Below are 10,264 nucleotides of genomic sequence, written 5' to 3' on the forward strand. Positions count from 1 at the left end.
TTTTATTCCCGATATGGAGCCAACGTCGCTTCGCTTTCGCTGGACAATTTCCTTCTGGAAAAATATCCAGTGGCATATCCCATCTAGCTCTGGGAATCAAACCACAACCAACGCCTTCTTGTCTGATGAAGTTCAAGTCTCTAACCTGTTCTTCGCTTATCCATTCAGCCTGCCCGCCCAGACGCGGCGCCCTTTCGCATTATCATCTACCGCCCTTTCTTTCCTCCCGTCCCTTCACGCATGAAGATCGTCGTATGTATGTTCAACTTCGGTTGCCAGTGCAATAGAATTGGCGGGAGTATATTATGGTAGGATCAGTCACCTGGGCAAACCAACCCTCCTCCAAGAAGAATTGTGCTTTAGAGTACTACGATCTGGATAATCCTCCTAAATTTAGATCTATGCTGCTCCATGCGGGGGAAGTCGATGAACGAGTAGAATCATCCCCTAGCGTAAACATGAGAGGAACTGAACCCTATAGTTGTACTGAATTCCGGTTGTCCGCTTTCCATTTCGACCACTCGCTCCTATGTATGAAGAATGGCTCTTCCTTGTCTTCATCTTTTAAAATCGACAGCCTTCGGGCTGATCCACACAAGGATACTCACACATTCAAACATCTTGTAGAATAGATTCCTGTTCGTCGTATATCGACACTTCAGAACATCTTGTAGAATCCCCTTAGCTTCTTTCTATATGATAATTTATAGACACTATAGCAATATGGATATCTGCAATGGAAGGAAAGCATTTAACTACCTCACATCTGGTAAGTGTAGCAAGTCCAAATCCCTCATCTCATACGTTTCCCTCCACCTCCTCCGCAGGCCTCATAAGCCTCATGGCCAGTAGGCAATCTCTGAGTTGAAATCGATCCCAGACATCCATCTCTTTCAAAAAGTTCTAAAGGCCGACAACTACAGGGTGCGTGCGCTGGGACTGATCGGGACGACCTCGTCGAACAAATATGAGTAGACTAGATCTAGTGTGGTGGTACCAAATACGAAGTTCTCCTTCTCATTGAAGACAAAGAGAATGGAATGAGTAGTATAGAAAAGGGGAAAATGAATCAGCATTCCCAAAACAAAAGTAAGATAGGGTTGGCAATTCCACTACTTCAAAAGGTTTGTGCCTTCCTCGGTAAGAGAATTCTCAAAAGCTATCCAAACAAGAAAAAGAAATACGGCACCGACATTTCCAATGGTAGTCAAGTTCACTGGAATAGGTTCTTTGAGCTATGATCCACCACTGTCGAATATATTTTTACAAGTGTATAAAGTCTAGAAGAGGGCGGGGGAACATACTCTCATGTTCTCCGAGTGGGTACTATACCGAGTAAAAAGGGTACTGGTCGACACGGGTAGCCCATTTCTTGCATAAAGAAGTTCTCGAACGAGACAATAAAATCTTGTCCCAGGTTCGAACTTCTCTCATAAGCTTTACCGGTTAAACCTTATAATCCTTTTGGAGTTGACGTAACAAACTACGCGAGCCCCCCGATGAAGCCCCCCCTCCCTTATACGCAAAAGATCAAGAGGGGCCCAAACCAAACGGAGAACGTAAACAGAATTCGACTCACTCTCGTATGGCTCGCCCTCGAGCCCTGGGCGAGTCGGCCGAGTCTTTCCCTCTTGTTCTGTCTGAATCTGGCGCTTTAGGGGCAGAATGTGTGATTGATTCCAGCGAGAATACATAATCTCTTTTTCCGCTGCATAGCCCGAACAACACCAATATCGGGACACCCATTATAGAGTATTGATACATCAATCAAAACCGACTCCACAAACTTTGGTAACTCCAACTTCAACCTCGATTTTATTAATAACTACTTACGAGACCTTCTTTGGTACATATCCCTTATCTCAAGTTTTTGATCAAACCAATCCATTGACACAAATGATTCATGGGCGAAAAGTGAGTTGTTTGGGTCCTGGAGGATTGACAGGGGTTTGATTTGACAGAAAGTTTGAAGAAGAATAGACAGAAGACAGACTTATCGACAATTGATTTATTTGACTTTTTTAAAAAATCTTCTATAGAAATTTTTTGTAATGGAGTGACCCTTAGGGGCTGTTCTTTTTCACCGGTTTAGACACGTTAGTCGTCAATGTAATTTCATATGAGAAGCCAAAAATTAAAAGGGGAATAACGATCTTATTTATTCCTAATAGTTACCATAAATATATGCTCGACTAAAATCCATACAAACTCGATGGTGGTGATAAGCATTTATAATTCCGTAGACTCGAAAGAATGTCCCGCTTGATTGCCACGCCCAATTGAGGGTCTGCCAGACAGAAAATGTGTTCCTTCATACTGCAATAAAAAACATTTGAATCCAGGATAGTAAGGGTTCCTAGGCAATTAAGGATAGAAAGGAATATTTTAAATATTTAGTCAAGATCACTTGCGACTTACTATATCCACTCGCCTGTTTCTTTTGAACTCGACTCAACACCTCTGTAAAATCTATAAATGCTGTACAATAATAGTCCAAGCGAACATTGTGCCTCTTCCTTCTGTAAAGGAAATAAAGTAGATCCTCAGGGAATAATCGTAGTTATAATATAAATTCTGGATCTTAATAGACTAATTTTAGATATAGATAAATTACCATTCCCTTGTCCATACAGTACTGAAACTCTGCAAGCATTTCCTGTACTCTAGAGAGAAGCTGACATCGCTTAAGATGTGCAATTCTACCTCTTCTCTGTGTAACCTGACCCTGTTGTATAGATAATCAGAGGTCAACAGTTATATGTTAAGCCTGGTAACACTTGTACTTCTTTCACAACAGATGCCCGGCACACAGATAATAGAGTAGAACATACTGAGGCCTGTCTCAAAATAAACAAATCTCAAAGATAATATGATACATCCTAAAACAGTAAATATAGATAGCTAGACTATGATATGTTACATCGTCGTCTAGGTTAGTTTATTTTGGGACGGAGATAATACACTACTTAGGCAAGTGATATTGAGAAGAAGGTAAACATTGGAATAAACGTACATGGACAACCCTTGCTGGCTTTAGAAGTACCGGCAGAAGAAGCCATCGACCAAATGCAAGAGTAACCTGCTGTACCCTAAGAACATGTTCTAATTCCGGCATTACCCTGTGCAAGAACAATCCAACAAACTCAGCTGGTGAATACTTATACTAGATAAGAGTTTTCTGTGTGTTTTTACCAATATATATTTGTCAGACATGAATAGTTTAACTTACTCTTTAAAATCCCATAAAAACTTCTTAGTCTGAAATTTCAAAGTTGGTGAGAAAAAAGCGACCTGAATTTATTAAATGCAAATATATGTACACAAGGAAGGAAAATAACCTGATTAATCATGAGACATGCTAATTCTTCAGGAGATCCTGGTTCCATCTCATACCTGCACTTAATATGCATAGAATATAGCTGAATGATCAAACATACTCACATTTTCAATTGAGCACGATAGAGAAAACAATTGTTCGAGGATCACCCAAAATAGAGTAATTCGGAATAGCTAAATAACGTGTACATATCATAATTATTCTCCGGCAGATGGTATTGCAATTGAATGCCATCCTAATTAGTGATTAGATAGTGACATTATTTGGATCAAAATTTGACATATAGCTTCATGGACGTACGATACGAGAGACGCTATAAAGGTCTATCCCTAACTGCCTTGTGTACATTATTAGAAAGTGGATTCAGCAACCATGACACTCAATGGTTCAAACAGGTTCTCAAATAACTCAAAACTGTAATGTCAAATAAGAATTCTACAAGATGAAACTGCAAATTGCTATGCACGACAAAGAAAGATTGATTTTGAATTGATTTTCGGCAAATATTGACATCAAGTCCATTTGGAAATTTTCTACTTTAAATATTGAGTTGAATCGATTTTGAAATTTAACTTCTATAAAGATAACCAATTCTAGAAATGGGACTCTATTGACCACAAAGTGACTACCAGGGACTCTATTGACCACCAGAAAACCTTTTCAAGTCTTATGTATTAATATGCCATTACACATAGGGACAGGGGCGGATCCAACGTGGGTGCAGGGGGGACTCCCTACACCCAGAAGACCCATGGATACCCCCTGAGCACCTCCTTTAATTTTTTCACCATGAATGGTAATCTAAAGGTCCCTAGATGGCTGGAGGTTGAAGAAACTGTGTAATTGAGTCCCCCCAATTTTTTTGATCCTGGATCCGCCCCTGCATAGGGATTTCTCATAACCCCTTAAGGGAACATTTTATTATTTTATTTTCAATCAGAAACTCAAATGTAAACCAGGTATTACCTTTCGCAGAGAGAAGACGATATGTTCCTGCATTTGCTTAATGTATCTTCAGGGAATTGGATATATTGTTTTCCTGTTACACCTTTGCTTTGCTGGAGTGTATTGGTGAGATACCTTATAGAACTGACCTAAAGATCCATAATAGAAAAAACGTGTCATGCGTGCGGTCAGTGACACAACAGAAAGTACTAATTTCCAAATTCGAACAACTATACAGATCATTATGTTCATCTTGATAGTGGATAAATATATGGAAACTTGGACGAGCTTGTTGTAGCAACACTTCCAAAATTTAGTGGTTACACATGAAAATTAAATGAACCGTTTGAGATAACTAGAGAATGATCTTTTTTTTTACTTTCAGTAAAAAGTGCATGACATTGACATTTTTCTTTCATGGTCTTCGAGGTGTGACTTAGACACAATTTATTTTTAGAAATTTAGAGCTGTGATTGTGAAAATACTTTTGAAGACAAATCTACACAAATCAATCTTATGTTTTAAAACTAATTACTATTTTAAAAGGTTTCAAGGTTTGACCAGATCTTGTCCAAAAAACATCAAGTATTGGTTACCGGAGAGAGTAGTTGGATTCACAATCAGTTACTCCCTCCGTTTTTTAATACACGGCGCTATTGATTTTTGGACAAACGTTTGATCGTCATTTATCAAAAAAACGAAGGGAGTAACTGACTGCGAATCCAACCAACCACTCTCTCCGGTCACAAACACTTGATTTTTGGACAAGATCCAGTTAAACCTTTGAAAGTTTGAATATTTAAAAACAAAGGGAGTAATTTGCACTACCATTGTGCACAAAATAAATAAAAGAATAGAATATAGATAGAGTATCTTACTGGTTTCTGAACATTCTCATCCCAACACCAAACCAGCAACTTTTTAGCACCATGAAGCCAGTTGTCAATGTCAGAACTTCCCATCAAGCTACTGTGGCGTAAAAGCCATAGGGTAAATGCAGAAGGCCCAATGCTCCAAATGTGTAGGGTAACCAATATTTGGTCATTTTTCTCGGCTTTTTATGGCTTGAAAGCTATCATTGCATAAAATTACTTGCTTCAGAATTCAGATAAATAAGCAACACATTTCTTAGCATAATGAAATTATAAGCAACATATAGATATCTTCTAAGAACTGCACCGGAATATCTACTTTTGTGAGATGAACAAGAGTACAAGACCCACATATAGTTTTCTAACATAAAAAATAAAATAAATAGGTGAATTATGTAAAAAGGATTGCTAGACTACTAAATCTGATATTGATGTACAAGATTTAACACTTTGTCAATTATCCACATGATTAATTAGTTGATTTTGATGCCTCAAGTGGGAGATTTTCCGTAATCACCCAAAAATGTTTTTGATACTTTAGAATAATTAGCAGTAGCACTGATTTCTCATTTGAAACCATTCATGTATGGAACAGTTTTTGGTTTACTTGCATATGCCTAAAAATACTTTTTTGAGTTTCGACTGAAAGCACAAACTAGTAGCCAAAAAAAACTTGGGTACAACATTGAATCCTTAGGGTGCGTTCATTTCTCCCCCTTACCAACTTTGGCTTTCTTATTTTCCGTGCACACACTTCTCAAACTGTTAAATAATATACTTTTTGCAACAAAAAAAACTATAGGAAAGTTGCTTGAAATAATCATATTAATCCAAATGAACACAGCCTTAATGTCCCAATTAAAATACAGGTAACAGTAATCTGGGAACTGTGAGGCTGACAAGTGAAAAAAAAATCACGTGTGGAAGTGTAGTAGGGGGGGAGTTGCAAACCTGAGAGGAAAGAAAAATATCTAACTTCTGAAGGTTTTCATAGATCAAACTTATAGCAGCTGAACTCTGAACATCAGCTTCTGGCAATCTTTGGAAGAGTTCGAATGAGTTATTATCATGATTCGCTAATACAGCCCCCGGCTGGAAAAGAAAAACCGAGACCATATTAGAAAACAACAAAGAAAGATTTACACCTAGAATCTCGAATTAAGTTAAAAAGAAAAAAACATTTCATACCTCACCAGCATTTCTAAGTTCTACCTCCAAATTGGAGAAGATGTTATTCAGAGCAACGAAGAGACTATGCAGCGATTGTTCTGATCTTCTAATTAATACACTTCTGCGTTTGTCAGTTTCATTGTAAACCTATGGAAAAAAGCAAAGGTAGAATTTAAGTTCATATATGCCATACCAACAGCTGGCTTTGAAGCTGACCATGCCTCAGTTTTTGGGAAGAGACCAGGACTTTGAAAAAAGCTTTTTAATATTGGTATTTTAGTAAACAAACCTCAGCAAGAAAAGAAGCCAAGCAGTGTTGCATCCTTGTTAGGATGGCAAGTTTTGTTGAGAACATAGAAGATGCAGAGTCCAAAAGGCCCTGGACTGGACTCCCTTTGTTCTGAAGTTTAGCCAGCGTTTGACATGTTGTTGCAACAAAGGCCCTTGGACCTCTTTGAAAGATCATAAAATACGCTTTCTGCGAATTTGTTCTCTGAAAAGAAAAGAGAAACAATTCCAAGTATAGGTAAATGGCAGATAGATAAATGCAAGAATCATATCTAAATACTGGGAGTCTAGGAAAAGAAAGGGTTTGCGGCGTAAAAATACCAGAGCATTGGACTGCCAGAACAGTATGCTTTCCTGGATACTGTGCATATTAGACAGGGTGTGTTGCAGAATATCTTCTAGTATGACGAAACTTTTGGGAATCTCAACCCTACGCCTGCAAATAACATAATAATTAAAAAGAAAAAAGAAAAGGCATCGATGCCACAGAAACAGATTAATTAATATATAAAGGCCCTAATCTCATCAAGGCCTGATCATCACATCAATGCCACATATAAACAGATAGATCGATCAATCAAATAAATTCGCTAACATATAATTTTCGGAGGGGGTTTCTCACTCGGCGTAGCTATCGGCGAGACTGCCGCCGGCGAGAGGGACATCGGGGCGCCGGTGGCCTCCGTAGAGGCGGCGCTGGAAGCCGGCGATGGCGGCGGAGGGGTCGCCGGCGCGGCGGGCGAAGAGGGAGGAGGTCCTTGTGCGAGCAGGTCCAAGGCTCGCGTTGTGGGCCGGGCCGCCGGAGCTAGGAAGGCCCATAGAGGATAGAACCGAAGACTGTACAAGTACAACTAGATTGATCTTCCTGTAGTCAATTGTGTAATATAGGAGTATATACTTTCTCCGTCTGAAAATAAATCAATCTAGGCTACGTTATGTCATATCATATGGTTAGATTCAATTTTGAAACGGATTGAGGTATGCACGTTCAGATTATATAGGTTGAAGCTCGGTACCGGTACCAGTTTCCGTGGCCACGTACAAGTACAACTCGGCCACAGATCGCAATCCAAACGGATCTCCTATACATATGTACTCCCATCCTTTTCTTGTCTTTTAAGAAAGAGGCTAACAAAGAGGCTGTGAGTTGTAACGGGAATAAAAGACAGAGAAAGTTGACAAAAGAGAGCCTTGTTCGGCAGGCAACCTAGCGAGACAGTGAGCAATGGAAGAGGAGTCTGTGACGTCCCCTCAAGCGAGACAAGAAACAGAAAGTGAAACTAACTCAGATATCAGATAAAAAGGGATAAAAATTGATAGATATTAGACAAAAAAAAAAGATACAAATTGATCGATACTAGTGCCAACAGATCAATTGCCATGTTAAAACCGAATCGATTAAAGAGAGAGATAAGAAAGAAGAACATATATAATATATTTCTGGAGCTCGTCCTCCCAAGCCATGTAAGACATGCTCCATCTATTGTGAGAGGGGATGGCATGGAGTAGATGGGACGACATGCTCCTCCTCTCATCTCTGATCCACTACGGAAGAGTGTGAATCCTCTCCTGGTCTCCTAGCGTTCAAAGTTTTTCAGTGAAAATTCAATCTAGAGAACACAAACAATCTTGAGCCGTGGAAGAAACAACCAAAACTCTGAAAAAGGAAATTCGAATAAGAAACTGTAAAAGAGATACTCTAAGTTGAATCGAAATCCGGTAGCTCACCACTTATCCCTAGCACGGTGAAGGAAGGCCCTGCTGCTGCTGCACCTATCACTCGCTCTACCGAAAGGCATCGCTTGCTCGGAGTCATGCTGACGCGGGAACGAGCGGATTCGGCGAGGCTAACCAGGGGAGTCAACGCGTCCCGTCACCGCCTTCCCTCATTTGCTTGGCACCCGATTTAGGACGTAGGAGAGGACAATGCAGATCTGGAAGCTTGAGGGTGTTGTCCTTCCCGCCGCCATCATCTTCCTCTCTTCACTGTCGTTGGCGCCGTCTTCCTTGCCAGATGCTAACTCCCTTCATAAAGCTTCGGCGTGCCAGATCCACCGACGACTAACGGACCCCAACTGCAGCATCCCGCCGCCCTCTCCTTCCATCAGCCTTCCTTGCCATTGCCGGCGCCGCCTTCCTTCTCAGTTGCCGGCACCGCCTCCCTTCTCTGTTACCGCCACCGCCTTCTCCTCTCTCCTCCAACTGCTAGGCAGCGGAAAGATGCGGGGAATTTAACTATTTGCCACTTTTAGATTTTTCACTTATCCAAATACCCGTATGAGGTTTGTATTTAATAATTGAGAGAATCTATTATATGCCACTGAGTTTGTTCGAGTTCAACAATTTGCCATCGACATTCTCTTTCTATAATATACCGGCGACTTTATCAATTGTTCTACAATACGCCATTAGGTTGGGCATTCTTTTCAAAAAAATACCTAAAATACCCTTATGGACATACAAGGTTAACAATTGATTTATCTAATTAGAAGTTCCAAAAAAATATGAACATTTTTATGTGGCCTCGTTACACAACGTGAAAGTTTGTTTATATGTTTCAAGTTTTTTTTCTGGTATATTTATTTTTAGAAAAAAAAATTATGTAGTATACGAGAGAAAATTTGCTTATACGAGAGATAATAGCACAAAAATAGTGTATGAAAGATGATTTATATTCAAAACATAAATAAAAAAGTGTTTTGTATAGCATATAACAGATAAGTTACATCTTTTTTAAAAAAATATAAATTAAAAAACTTGAAACTTTTATACGAACTTTCATGTTGTGTAAGGAGGCCACATCAAAGTTTTCATTTTTTTGAAAACTTCTAATGGGATAAATCAATTGTTAACTTTATATGTCCATAAGGGTATTTTGGGTATTCTTGAAAAGAATATCCAGCCCAATGGCGTATTGTAGAACATTGATAATGTCGCCTGTATATCGTAGAAAGAGACAATATCGATGGCAAATCGTTGAACTCGAACAAACTCAGTGGTATAGAATAGATTCTCTCTTAATAATTTATCATTGGAGAGAGGTGATTTCTTAACTATTTGCCTATTTTGCCTACGTGGTGAGCCATCATGGCATGCCCGCGTGGAAAGTGACGTGGACCCCACCTGTCAACCTCTTCGCTCTCCTTCTTCTCCACCTCCGGCCGCCGTATCTCCTCCACCTCGGCTCGCCTCACCGCGTACAGCTCCTCGTGAGGGAAGGAGTTTAGCAAGTCATTTGGCTATTGGAGTGAAATTTATTTTTTTGAAATTGCCAAAATTTGGCTCGGAGAGTCTATTTAAGATGCTCTTAAAAATGCTCTTATCCATACCACACTCACTTATATAAAGGAGATTAGCCAGGCTAGGGAAATACGAGCAATCAAACATGCCCTCCGAACAATAAAACTGGTAAGAGTCTCAGAGATGCTCTCTTACTTTTTTTTCCCTACCTCTCTGAGTCTTTGGAGACCTCCTGGCTCCCACTATAGTTTTAATTTGTTGAGATAAAAGTACATCAGTCCTCCTTAATAGTATTGCGTGATGTTGAAACTAATATAAACCAATGTGAAAAAAAATATACAGAAGTTTCATAAGCCACATCACCTTCTCGGCCTCATCGTCGCCACCTTCCTCCTCCCTCTCCCTCTCAATC

The 10,264-nt window shown here is 39.7% G+C and overlaps 1 pseudogene; it reads right to left on the bottom strand.

The window, feature by feature from the left end:
* Positions 1-2,132: 2,132 nt before the first annotated feature.
* On the bottom strand, positions 2,133-7,431 carry LOC127768630 (protein DGS1, mitochondrial-like; annotated as a pseudogene).
* Between the last annotated feature and the right edge of the window lie 2,833 nt (positions 7,432-10,264).

The sequence above is a fragment of the Oryza glaberrima genome, chromosome 3 (assembly GCF_000147395.1).
Source record: "Oryza glaberrima chromosome 3, OglaRS2, whole genome shotgun sequence".
In the NCBI taxonomy this organism is placed as follows: Eukaryota; Viridiplantae; Streptophyta; class Magnoliopsida; order Poales; family Poaceae; genus Oryza; species Oryza glaberrima.